General features: G+C 52.6%; 1 protein-coding gene and 1 long non-coding RNA gene across 3 annotated transcripts in view; one reads left to right on the forward strand and one right to left on the reverse strand.

Moving 5' to 3' along the window:
- LOC141273132 (uncharacterized) overlaps positions 1 to 11,499 on the reverse strand; it is a 90,028-nt gene extending 78,529 nt beyond the window's left edge. For both annotated transcript variants that reach the window (XM_073684573.1, XM_073684571.1), the window contains exon 1: positions 11,389 to 11,499. The gene's annotated coding sequence lies outside the window, so the exon portion shown is untranslated. The remainder of the gene's footprint in view (positions 1 to 11,388) is intronic.
- Positions 11,421 to 13,766, forward strand: part of LOC141273139 (uncharacterized) — an 85,490-nt gene continuing 83,144 nt past the window's right edge. The window contains exon 1 of the long non-coding RNA XR_012322067.1: positions 11,421 to 11,550. This is a non-coding gene — a long non-coding RNA (uncharacterized lncRNA). The remainder of the gene's footprint in view (positions 11,551 to 13,766) is intronic.

Raw genomic sequence — 13,766 nt, forward strand, 5'->3', positions numbered from 1 at the left:
CTAAGGCTAGACCAGGATACAGCTCTACAGCCGGTGAGGAGCTGTACAGTGCTGGACCAACAAGCCAAGTCAGGAGGGAAGTAGCCACATCTAACACACTAAGGCTAGACCAGGATACAGCGCTACAGCCGGTGAGGAGCTGCACAGTGATGGACAAACAAGCCAAGTCAGGAGGGAAGTAGCCACATCTAACACACTAAGGCTAGACCAGGATACAGAGCTAGAGCCGGTGAGGAGCTGCACAGTGATGGACCAACAAGCCAAGTCAGGAGAGAAGTAGCCACATCTAACACACTAAGGCTAGACCAGGATACAGCGCTAGAGCCGGTGAGGAGCTGCACAGTTATGGACCAATAAGCCAAGTCAGGAGGGAAGTAGCCACATCTAACACACTAAGGCTAGACCAGGATACAGCCGGAGAGGAGCTGCACAGTGATGGACCAACGAGCCAAGTCAGGAGGGAAGTAGCCACATCTAACACACTAAGGCTAGACCAGGATACAGCGCTAGAGCCAGTGAGGAGCTGCACAGTGATGGACCAACAAGCCAAGTCAGGAGGGTAGTAGCCACATCTAACACACTAAGGCTAGACCAGGACACAGCGCTACAGCCGGTGAGGAGCTGCACAGTTATGGACCAATAAGCCAAGTCAGGAGGGAAGTAGCCACATCTAACACACTAAGGCTAGACCAGGATACAGCACTACAGCCGGTGAGGAGCTGCACAGTGATGGACCAACAAGCCAAGTCAGGAAGGAAGTAGCCACATCTAACACACTAAGGCTAGACCAGGATACAGCGCTACAGCCGGTGAGGAGGTGCACAGTGATGGACCAACAAGCCAAGTCATGAGGGAAGTAGCCACATCTAACACACTAAGGCTAGACCAGTATACAGCGCTACAGCCGGTGAGGAGCTGCACAGTGATGGACCAACAAGCCAAGTCAAGAGGGAAGTAGCCACATCTAACACACTAAGGCTAGACCAGGATACAGCACTAGACCCGGTGAGGAGCTGCACAGTGCTGGACCAACAAGCCAAGTCAGGAGGGAAGTAGCCACATCTAACACACTAAGGCTAGACCAGGATACAGCGCTACAGCCGGTGAGGAGCTGCACAGTGATGGACCAACAAGCCAAGTCAAGAGGGAAGTAGCCACATCTAACACACTAAGGCTAGACCAGGATACAGCGCTACAGAGGGTGAGGAGCTGCACAGCGATGGACCAACAAGCCAAGTCAGGAGGGAAGTAGCCACATCTAACACATTAAGGCTAGACCAGGATACAGCGCTACAGCCGGTGAGGAGCTGCACAGTGATGGACCAACAAGCCAAGTCAAGAGGGAAGTAGCCACATCTAACACACTAAGGCTAGACCAGGATACAGCGCTAGAGCTGGTGAGGAGCTGTACAGCGATGGACCAACAAGCCAAGTCAGGAGGGAAGTAGCCACATCTAACACACTAAGGCTAGACCAGGATACAGCGCTACAGAGGGTGAGGAGCTGCACAGCGATGGACCAACAAGCCAAGTCAGGAGGGAAGTAGCCACATCTAACACATTAAGGCTAGACCAGGATACAGCGCTACAGCTGGTGAGGAGCTGCACAGTGATGGACCAACAAGCCAAGTCAAGAGGGAAGTAGCCACATCTAACACACTAAGGCTAGACCAGGATACAGCGCTAGAGCTGGTGAGGAGCTGTACAGTGATGGACCAACAAGCCAAGTCAGGAGGGAAGTAGCCACATCTAACACACTAAGGCTAGACCAGGATACAGCGCTACAGCCGGTGAGGAGCTGCACAGTGAAGGACAAACAACCAAGTCAGGAGGGAAGTAGCCACATCTAACACACTAAGGCTAGACCAGGATACAGCTCTACAGCCGGTGAGGAGCTGCACAGTGATGGAACAACAAGCCAAGTCAGGAGGGAAGTAGCCACATCTAACACACTAAGGCTAGACCAGGATACAGCGCTAGAGCCGGTGAGGAGCTGCACAGTGATGGACCAACTAGCCAAGTCAGGAGGGAAGTAGCCACATCTAACACACTAAGGCTAGACCAGGATACAGCGCTAGAGCCGGTGAGGAGCTGCACACTGATGGACCAACAAGCCAAGTCAGGAGGGAAGTAGCCACATCTAACACACTAAGGCTAGACCAGGACACAGCGCTACAGCCGGTGAGGAGCTGCACAGTTATGGACCAACAAGCCAAGTCAGGAGGGAAGTAGCCACATCTAACACACTAAGGCTAGACCAGGATACAGCCGGTGAGGAGCTGCACAGTGATGGACCAACAAGCCAAGTCAGGAGGGAAGTAGCCACATCTAACACACTAAGGCTAGACCAGGATACAGCACTACAGCCGGTGAGGAGCTGCACAGTGATGGACCAACAAGCCAAGTCAGGAAGGAAGTAGCCACAACTAACACACTAAGGCTAGACCAGGATACAGCGCTACAGCCGGTGAGGAGGTGCACAGTGATGGACCAACAAGCCAAGTCAGGAGGGAAGTAGCCACATCTAACACACTAAGGCTAGACCAGGATACAGCGCTACAGCCGGTGAGGAGCTGCACAGTGATGGACCAACAAGCCAAGTCAAGAGGGAAGTAGCCACATCTAACACACTAAGGCTAGACCAGGATACAGCGCTAGAGCTGGTGAGGAGCTGCACAGTGATGGACCAACAAGCCAAGTCAGGAGGGAAGTAGCCACATCTAACACACTAAGGCTAGACCAGGATACAGCGCTAGAGCCGGTGAGGAGCTGCACAGTGCTGGACCAACAAGCCAAGTCAGGAGGGAAGTAGCCACATCTAACACACTAAGGCTAGACCAGGATACAGCGCTACAGCCGGTGAGGAGCTGCACAGTGATGGACCAACAAGCCAAGTCAGGAGGGTAGTAGCCACATCTAACACACTAAGGCTAGACCAGGATACAGCGCTACAGCCGGTGAGGAGCTGCACAGTTATGGACCAATAAGCCAAGTCAGGAGGGAAGTAGCCACATCTAACACACTAAGGCTAGACCAGGATACAGCGCTACAGCCGGTGAGGAGCTGCACAGTGATGGACAAACAAGCCAAGTCAGGAGGGAAGTAGCCACATCTAACACACTAAGGCTAGACCAGGATACAGAGCTACAGCCGGTGAGGAGCTGCACAGTGATGGACCAACAAGCCAAGTCAGGAGAGAAGTAGCCACATCTAACACACTAAGGCTAGACCAGGATACAGCGCTAGAGCCGGTGAGGAGCTGCACAGTTATGGACCAATAAGCCAAGTCAGGAGGGAAGTAGCCACATCTAACACACTAAGGCTAGACCAGGATACAGCCGGAGAGGAGCTGCACAGTGATGGACCAACAAGCCAAGTCATGAGGGAAGTAGCCACATCTAACACACTAAGGCTAGACCAGTATACAGCGCTACAGCCGGTGAGGAGCTGCACAGTGATGGACCAACAAGCCAAGTCAAGAGGGAAGTAGCCACATCTAGCACACTAAGGCTAGACCAGGATACAGCGCTAGAGCCGGTGAGGAGCTGCACAGTGCTGGACCAACAAGCCAAGTCAGGAGGGAAGTAGCCACATCTAACACACTAAGGCTAGACCAGGATACAGCGCTACAGCCGGTGAGGAGCTGCACAGTGATGGACCAACAAGCCAAGTCAAGAGGGAAGTAGCCACATCTAACACACTAAGGCTAGACCAGGATACAGCGCTAGAGCTGGTGAGGAGCTGTACAGTGATGGACCAACAAGCCAAGTCAGGAGGGAAGTAGCCACATCTAACACACTAAGGCTAGACCAGGATACAGCGCTACAGAGGGTGAGGAGCTGCACAGCGATGGACCAACAAGCCAAGTCAGGAGGGAAGTAGCCACATCTAACACATTAAGGCTAGACCAGGATACAGCGCTACAGCCGGTGAGGAGCTGCACAGTGATGGACCAACAAGCCAAGTCAAGAGGGAAGTAGCCACATCTAACACACTAAGGCTAGACCAGGATACAGCGCTAGAGCTGGTGAGGAGCTGTACAGTGATGGACCAACAAGCCAAGTCAGGAGGGAAGTAGCCACATCTAACACACTAAGGCTAGACCAGGATACAGCGCTACAGCCGGTGAGGAGCTGCACAGTGAAGGACAAACAACCAAGTCAGGAGGGAAGTAGCCACATCTAACACACTAAGGCTAGACCAGGATACAGCGCTACAGAGGGTGAGGAGCTGCACAGCGATGGACCAACAAGCCAAGTCAGGAGGGAAGTAGCCACATCTAACACATTAAGGCTAGACCAGGATACAGCACTACAGACAGTGAGGAGCTGCACAGTGATGGACCAACAAGCCAAGTCAGGAGGGAAGAAGCCACATCTAACACACTAAGGCTAGACCAGGATACAGCGCTACAGCCGGTGAGGAGCTGCACAGTGATGGACCAACAAGCCAAGTCAGGAGGGAAGTAGCCACATCTAACACACTAAGGCTAGACCAGGATACAGCGCTACAGCCGGTGAGGAGCTGCACAGTGATGGACCAACAAGCCAAGTCAGGAGGGAAGTAGCCACATCTAACACACTAAGGCTAGACCAGGATACAGTGCTACAGCCGGTGAGGAGCTGCACAGTGATGGACCAACAAGCCAAGTCAGGAGGGAAGTAGCCACATCTAACACTAAGGCTAGACTAGGATACAGCGCTACATCCGGTGAGGAGCTGTACAGTGATGGACCAACAAGCCAAGTCAAGAGGGAAGTAGCCACATCTAACACACTAAGGCTAGACCAGGATACAGCGCTACAGCAGGTGAGGAGCTGCACAGTGATGGACCAATAAGCCAAGTTAGGAGGGAAGTAGTCACATCTAACACACTAAGGAAAGACCAGGATACAGCGCTACAGCCGGTGAGGAGCTGCACAGTGATGGAAAAACAAGTCAAGTCAGGAGGGAAGTAGCCACATCTAACACACTAAGGCTAGACCAGGATACAGCGCTACAGCCGGTGAGGAGCTGCACAGTGATGGACCAACAAGCCAAGTCAGGAGGGAAGTAGCCACATCTAACACTAAGGCTAGACCAGGATACAGCGCTACAGCCGGTGAGGAGCTGCACAGTGATGGACCAACAAGCCAAGTCAGGAGGGAAGTAGCCACATCTAACACACTAAGGCTAGACCAGGATACAGCGCTACAGCAGGTGAGGAGCTGCACAGTGATGGACCAACAAGCCAAGACAGGAGGGAAGTAGCCACATCTAACACACTAAGGCTAGACCAGGATACAGCGCTACAGACGGTGAGAAGCTGCACAGTGATGGACCAACAAGCCAAGACAGGAGGGAAGTAGCCACATCTAACACACTAGGCTAGACCAGGATACAGCGCTACAGCCGGTGAGGAGCTGCACAGTGATGGACCAACAAGCCAAGTCAGGAGTGAAGTAGCCACATCTAACACTAAGGCTAGACCAGGATACAGCGCTACAGCTGGTGAGGAGCTGCACAGCGATGGACCAACAAGCCAAGTCAGGAGGGAAGTAGCCACATCTAACACTAAGGCTAGACCAGGATACAGCGCTACAGCTGGTGAGGAGCTGCACAGTGATGGACCAACAAGCCAAGTCAGGAGGGAAGTAGCCATATCTAACACACTAAGGCTAGACCAGGATACAGCGCTACAGACAGTGAGGAGCTGCACAGTGATGGACCAACAAGCCAAGTCAGGAGGGAAGTAGCCACATCTAACACACTAAGGCTAGATCAGGATACAGCGCTACAGCCGGTGAGGAGCAGCACAGTGATGGACCAACAAGCCAAGTCAGGAGGGAAGTAGCCACATCTAACACACGAAGGCTAGACCAGGATACAGCCGGTGAGGAGCTGCACAGTGATGGACCAACAAGCCAAGACAGGAGGGAAGTAGCCACATCTAACACACTAAGGCTAGACCAGGATACAGAGCTACAGACGGTGAGGAGCTGCACAGTGATGGACCAAAAAGCCAAGTCAGGAGGTAAGTAGCCATATCTAACACACTAAGGCTAGACCAGGATACAGCGCTACAGCCGGTGAGGAGCTTCACAGTGATGGACCAACAAGCCAAGTCAGGAGGGAAGTAGCCACATCTAACACACTAAGGCTAGACCAGGATACATCGCTACAGTCGGTGAGGAGGTGCACAGTGATGGACCAACAAGCCAAGTCAGGAGGGAAGTAGCCACATGTAACACACTAAGGCTAGACCAGGATACAGCGCTACAGTCGGTGAGGAGCTGCACAGTGATGGACCAACAAACCAAGTCAGGAGGGAAGTAGCCACATCTAACACACTAAGGTTAGACCAGGATACAGCCGGAGAGGAGCTGCACAGTGATGGACCAACGAGCCAAGTCAGGAGGGAAGTAGCCACATCTAACACACTAAGGCTAGACCAGGATACAGCCGGAGAGGAGCTGCACAGTGATGGACCAACGAGCCAAGTCAGGAGGGAAGTAGCCACATCTAACACACTAAGGCTAGACCAGGATACAGCGCTAGAGCCAGTGAGGAGCTGCACAGTGATGGACCAACAAGCCAAGTCAGGAGGGAAGTAGCCACATCTAACACACTAAGGCTAGACCAGGACACAGCGCTACAGCCGGTGAGGAGCTGCACAGTTATGGACCAACAAGCCAAGTCAGGAGGGAAGTAGCCACATCTAACACACTAAGGCTAGACCAGGATACAGCACTACAGCCGGTGAGGAGCTGCACAGTGATGGACCAACAAGCCAAGTCAGGAAGGAAGTAGCCACATCTAACACACTAAGGCTAGACCAGGATACAGCGCTACAGCCGGTGAGGAGGTGCACAGTGATGGACCAACAAGCCAAGTCATGAGGGAAGTAGCCACATCTAACACACTAAGGCTAGACCAGTATACAGCGCTACAGCCGGTGAGGAGCTGCACAGTGATGGACCAACAAGCCAAGTCAAGAGGGAAGTAGCCACATCTAACACACTAAGGCTAGACCAGGATACAGCGCTAGAGCCGGTGAGGAGCTGCACAGTGCTGGACCAACAAGCCAAGTCAGGAGGGAAGTAGCCACATCTAACACACTAAGTCTAGACCAGGATACAGCGCTACAGCCGGTGAGGAGCTGCACAGTGATGGACCAACAAGCCAAGTCAGGAGGGAAGTAGCCACATCTAACACATTAAGGCTAGACCAGGATACAGCGCTACAGCCGGTGAGGAGCTGCACAGTGATGGACCAACAAGCCAAGTCAAGAGGGAAGTAGCCACATCTAACACACTAAGGCTAGACCAGGATACAGCGCTAGAGCTGGTGAGGAGCTGTACAGTGCTGGACCAACAAGCCAAGTCAGGAGGGAAGTAGCCACATCAACACACTAAGGCTAGACCAGGATACAGCTCTACAGCCGGTGAGGAGCTGTACAGTGCTGGACCAACAAGCCAAGTCAGGAGGGAAGTAGCCACATCTAACACACTAAGGCTAGACCAGGATACAGCTCTACAGCCGGTGAGGAGCTGCACAGTGATGGAACAACAAGCCAAGTCAGGAGGGAAGTAGCCACATCTAACACACTAAGGCTAGACCAGGATACAGCGCTAGAGCCGGTGAGGAGCTGCACAGTGATGGACCAACTAGCCAAGTCAGGAGGGAAGTAGCCACATCTAACACACTAAGGCTAGACCAGGATACAGCGCTAGAGCCGGTGAGGAGCTGCACAGTGATGGACCAACAAGCCAAGTCAGGAGGGAAGTAGCCACATCTAACACACTAAGGCTAGACCAGGACACAGCGCTACAGCCGGTGAGGAGCTGCACAGTTATGGACCAACAAGCCAAGTCAGGAGGGAAGTAGCCACATCTAACACACTAAGGCTAGACCAGGATACAGCCGGTGAGGAGCTGCACAGTGATGGACCAACAAGCCAAGTCAGGAGGGAAGTAGCCACATCTAACACACTAAGGCTAGACCAGGATACAGCACTACAGCCGGTGAGGAGCTGCACAGTGATGGACCAACAAGCCAAGTCAGGAAGGAAGTAGCCACAACTAACACACTAAGGCTAGACCAGGATACAGCGCTACAGCCGGTGAGGAGGTGCACAGTGATGGACCAACAAGCCAAGTCAGGAGGGAAGTAGCCACATCTAACACACTAAGGCTAGACCAGGATACAGCGCTACAGCCGGTGAGGAGCTGCACAGTGATGGACCAACAAGCCAAGTCAAGAGGGAAGTAGCCACATCTAACACACTAAGGCTAGACCAGGATACAGCGCTAGAGCTGGTGAGGAGCTGCACAGTGATGGACCAACAAGCCAAGTCAGGAGGGAAGTAGCCACATCTAACACACTAAGGCTAGACCAGGATACAGCGCTTGAGCCGGTGAGGAGCTGCACAGTGCTGGACCAACAAGCCAAGTCAGGAGGGAAGTAGCCACATCTAACACACTAAGGCTAGACCAGGATACAGCGCTACAGCCGGTGAGGAGCTGCACAGTGATGGACCAACAAGCCAAGTCAGGAGGGTAGTAGCCACATCTAACACACTAAGGCTAGACCAGGATACAGCGCTACAGCCGGTGAGGAGCTGCACAGTTATGGACCAATAAGCCAAGTCAGGAGGGAAGTAGCCACATCTAACACACTAAGGCTAGACCAGGATACAGCGCTACAGCCGGTGAGGAGCTGCACAGTGATGGACAAACAAGCCAAGTCAGGAGGGAAGTAGCCACATCTAACACACTAAGGCTAGACCAGGATACAGAGCTAGAGCCGGTGAGGAGCTGCACAGTGATGGACCAACAAGCCAAGTCAGGAGAGAAGTAGCCACATCTAACACACTAAGGCTAGACCAGGATACAGCGCTAGAGCCGGTGAGGAGCTGCACAGTTATGGACCAATAAGCCAAGTCAGGAGGGAAGTAGCCACATCTAACACACTAAGGCTAGACCAGGATACAGCCGGAGAGGAGCTGCACAGTGATGGACCAACGAGCCAAGTCAGGAGGGAAGTAGCCACATCTAACACACTAAGGCTAGACCAGGATACAGCGCTAGAGCCAGTGAGGAGCTGCACAGTGATGGACCAACAAGCCAAGTCAGGAGGGAAGTAGCCACATCTAACACACTAAGGCTAGACCAGGACACAGCGCTACAGCCGGTGAGGAGCTGCACAGTTATGGACCAACAAGCCAAGTCAGGAGGGAAGTAGCCACATCTAACACACTAAGGCTAGACCAGGATACAGCACTACAGCCGGTGAGGAGCTGCACAGTGATGGACCAACAAGCCAAGTCAGGAAGGAAGTAGCCACATCTAACACACTAAGGCTAGACCAGGATACAGCGCTACAGCCGGTGAGGAGGTGCACAGTGATGGACCAACAAGCCAAGTCATGAGGGAAGTAGCCACATCTAACACACTAAGGCTAGACCAGTATACAGCGCTACAGCCGGTGAGGAGCTGCACAGTGATGGACCAACAAGCCAAGTCAAGAGGGAAGTAGCCACATCTAACACACTAAGGCTAGACCAGGATACAGCGCTAGAGCCGGTGAGGAGCTGCACAGTGCTGGACCAACAAGCCAAGTCAGGAGGGAAGTAGCCACATCTAACACACTAAGGCTAGACCAGGATACAGCGCTACAGCCGGTGAGGAGCTGCACAGTGATGGACCAACAAGCCAAGTCAAGAGGGAAGTAGCCACATCTAACACACTAAGGCTAGACCAGGATACAGCGCTACAGAGGGTGAGGAGCTGCACAGCGATGGACCAACAAGCCAAGTCAGGAGGGAAGTAGCCACATCTAACACATTAAGGCTAGACCAGGATACAGCGCTACAGCCGGTGAGGAGCTGCACAGTGATGGACCAACAAGCCAAGTCAAGAGGGAAGTAGCCACATCTAACACACTAAGGCTAGACCAGGATACAGCGCTAGAGCTGGTGAGGAGCTGTACAGTGATGGACCAACAAGCCAAGTCAGGAGGGAAGTAGCCACATCTAACACACTAAGGCTAGACCAGGATACAGCGCTACAGAGGGTGAGGAGCTGCACAGCGATGGACCAACAAGCCAAGTCAGGAGGGAAGTAGCCACATCTAACACATTAAGGCTAGACCAGGATACAGCGCTACAGCCGGTGAGGAGCTGCACAGTGATGGACCAACAAGCCAAGTCAGGAGGGAAGTAGCCACATCTAACACATTAAGGCTAGACCAGGATACAGCGCTACAGCCGGTGAGGAGCTGCACAGTGATGGACCAACAAGCCAAGTCAAGAGGGAAGTAGCCACATCTAACACACTAAGGCTAGACCAGGATACAGCGCTAGAGCTGGTGAGGAGCTGTACAGTGATGGACCAACAAGCCAAGTTAGGAGGGAAGTAGCCACATCTAACACACTAAGGCTAGACCAGGATACAGCGCTACAGCCGGTGAGGAGCTGCACAGTGATGGACCAACAAGCCAAGTCAGGAGGGAAGTAGCCACATCTAACACACTAAGGCTAGACCAGGATACAGCGCTACAGAGGGTGAGGAGCTGCACAGCGATGGACCAACAAGCCAAGTCAGGAGGGAAGTAGCCACATCTAACACATTAAGGCTAGACCAGGATACAGCGCTACAGCCGGTGAGGAGCTGCACAGTGATGGACCAACAAGCCAAGTCAGGAGGGAAGTAGCCACATCTAACACACTAAGGCTAGACCAGGATACAGCGCTAGAGCTGGTGAGGAGCTGTACAGTGATGGACCAACAAGCCAAGTCAGGAGGGAAGTAGCCACATCTAACACACTAAGGCTAGACCAGGATACAGCGCTACAGAGGGTGAGGAGCTGCACAGCGATGGACCAACAAGCCAAGTCAGGAGGGAAGTAGCCACATCTAACACATTAAGGCTAGACCAGGATACAGCGCTACAGCCGGTGAGGAGCTGCACAGTGATGGACCAACAAGCCAAGTCAGGAGGGAAGTAGCCACATCTAACACATTAAGGCTAGACCAGGATACAGCGCTACAGCCGGTGAGGAGCTGCACAGTGATGGACCAACAAGCCAAGTCAAGAGGGAAGTAGCCACATCTAACACACTAAGGCTAGACCAGGATACAGCGCTACAGCCGGTGAGGAGCTGCACAGTTATGGACCAACAAGCCAAGTCAGGAGGGAAGTAGCCACTTCTAACACACTAAGGCTATACCAGGATACAGCACTACAGCCGGTGAGGAGCTGCACAGTGAAGGACAAACAACCAAGTCAGGAGGGAAGTAGCCACATCTAACACTAAGGCTAGACCAGGATACAGCGCTACAGCCGGTGAGGAGCTGTGTCTCCTGCATGTGACTACAGGGCTGAAGGGGTTAATGCTGAATCACCACATACCTCCACCTGCAGCGCTGCACACTAGCAGTGAGCTGCTGCGTCTTGAGGGCAGATGCTAGAGTGTAGGGGCTCCTGGTAGGAGTGATGTCACCGAGCTCTGCCTCTTCCTGTGACATCGTCAGTCACTGGAGCAACTCCATTGTAGAGACAGGATCAGTGGAGGTAAGTGCATATTAACCATTTGCGGACATCGACCATTAACCCCTTAAGTACTCTGGCCAGTTAAATAAAGATTGATGGCTTTAAACAATGGCCATTTATGTCATGTCTCTTTTTGTGTATATATTTGTGTTTCTTTAGATACTTTGTTATACCATGATTGATAAAGAGACCTAAGCAGTCTTGAAAGCTTGCTTTATAACATTTTATTTCTTTATTTTATTCACTTATACAGCGCCATTAATTCCACAGCACTTTACAGACATTATGGGCACTGTCCCCATTGGGGCTCACAGTCTACATTCCCTATCAGTATGTCTTTGGAGTGTGGGAGGAAACTGGAGAACCCGGAGGAAACCCACGCAAACACGGGGAGAACATACAAACTCCGGCAGACGTTGTCCTTGGTGGGATTTGATCCCAGCGCTGTCAAGCTGTAGTGCTAACCACTGTGCCACCGTGCATCACCTATTTTATTTGTTAGCTGTTAAAGGGAACGTGTCATGTCCTGTCTACTATGTAAACTGCCCTCATAGCATGTTAGTGATTCAATGTGCATCACTAACACGTTTTTTTAATTGGTGGTAATCTAATGAGTCTATAATATTTTATACATTTATATCCTACCTGCTCGTACAGTCATAGGGGTGTGATCCTCGTATTCAGTCATAGGGGTGTGATCCTCTTATTCAGTCATAGGGGTGTGATCCTCGTATTCAGTCAGGGACGGCGCCGCATTCAGTCACTGTTGGCGCCGCCCATGGATTTACAATTTGCTCCCAGCGAGAGCTGATACTTGTGGGGCGCATGCTCAGTTTTACATGTATGGCTTCCAGTCCTCGCAATTGCGCACTGAGGCTGTGTGATAACCAGCTTTACTGCGCATGCGCTATGACCTGCGGCTCCCCGCACGTGCTCACTGAGGCTGTGTGATAACCAGCTTTACTGCGCATGCGCTCTGACCTGCGGCTCCCTGCACGTGCGCACTGAGGCTGTGTGATAACCAGCTTTACTGCACATGCGCTATGACCTGCGGCTCCCCGCACGTGCGCACTGAGGTTGTGTGATATCCAGCTTTACTGCGCATGCGCTATGACCTGCGGCTCCCCGCACGTGCTCACTGAGGCTGTGTGATAACCAGCTTTACTGCGCATGCGCTCTGACCTGCGGCTCCCCGCACGTGCGCACTGAGGCTGTGTGATAACCAGCTTTACTGCGCATGCGCTATGACCTGCGGCTCCCCGCACGTGCTCACTGAGACTGTGTGATAACCAGCTTTACTGCGCATGCGCTCTGACCTGTGGCTCCCCGCACGTGCGCACTGAGGCTGTGTGATAACCAGCTTTACTGCGCATGCGCTCTGACCTGCGGCTCCCCGCACATGCGCACTGAGGCTGTGTGATAACCAGCTTTACTGCGCATGCGCTCTGACCTGCGGCTCCCCGCACGTGCTCACTGAGGCTGTGTGATAACCAGCTTTACTGCGCATGCGCTCTGACCTGCGGCTCCCCGCACCTGCGCACTGAGGCTGTGTGATAACCAGCTTTACAGCGCTTGCGCTATGACCTGCGGCTCCCCGCACGTGTGAACTACACAGTCTCACTGCACAAGTTCCTGACTGAATACGAGGATCACACCCCTATGACTGTACGAGCAGGTGGGATATAAATGTATAAAATGTTATAGACTCATTAGATTGCCACCAATTTTAATGAAAAAAAGCTTGTTAGTGGTACACATTGCATCACTATCAACGCTAGGGGGAAGTTTACATAGTAGACAGGACATGACAGGTTCCCTTTAAAGGGGTTGTCCACTACTATTGAAAATAGGCCAATGTATTTTTATGATGAAAAAAAGTATCTTTGTAAAGACCTTGTGTTGCAGATAATGCCTGTGAGCGGGGTATCACTGGCCCCTCACAGGCATCACGTGACCCCCGGCTGTAGCCGGCTCTGACATCCACTGAGGTCACGTTATGTTCCAGATGCAGCCGGGGGTCTCTCTCTTCTGCGTTACACGGTGGATGCTGGGTTTTAGTCGGGGTTACCCTGCGCTTCACACCCGGAATCCACAGCGTGCTCTCCCTCTCCCCATTCATTGGGAAAGTGCACGGTGGATGCTGGGTGTGACGTGCGGGGTAACCCCGCCTACAGCCCACGCCTCACTTGACGTGACATCAGCAGGGGGGGTCACGTGCTGCCTGTGAACGGCCAGTG

This window comes from Phyllobates terribilis, unplaced genomic scaffold (genome assembly GCF_046119375.1).
Source record: "Phyllobates terribilis strain yellow unplaced genomic scaffold, ASM4611937v1 Scaffold_5__5_contigs__length_657084704, whole genome shotgun sequence".
NCBI lineage: Eukaryota > Metazoa > Chordata > Amphibia > Anura > Dendrobatidae > Phyllobates > Phyllobates terribilis.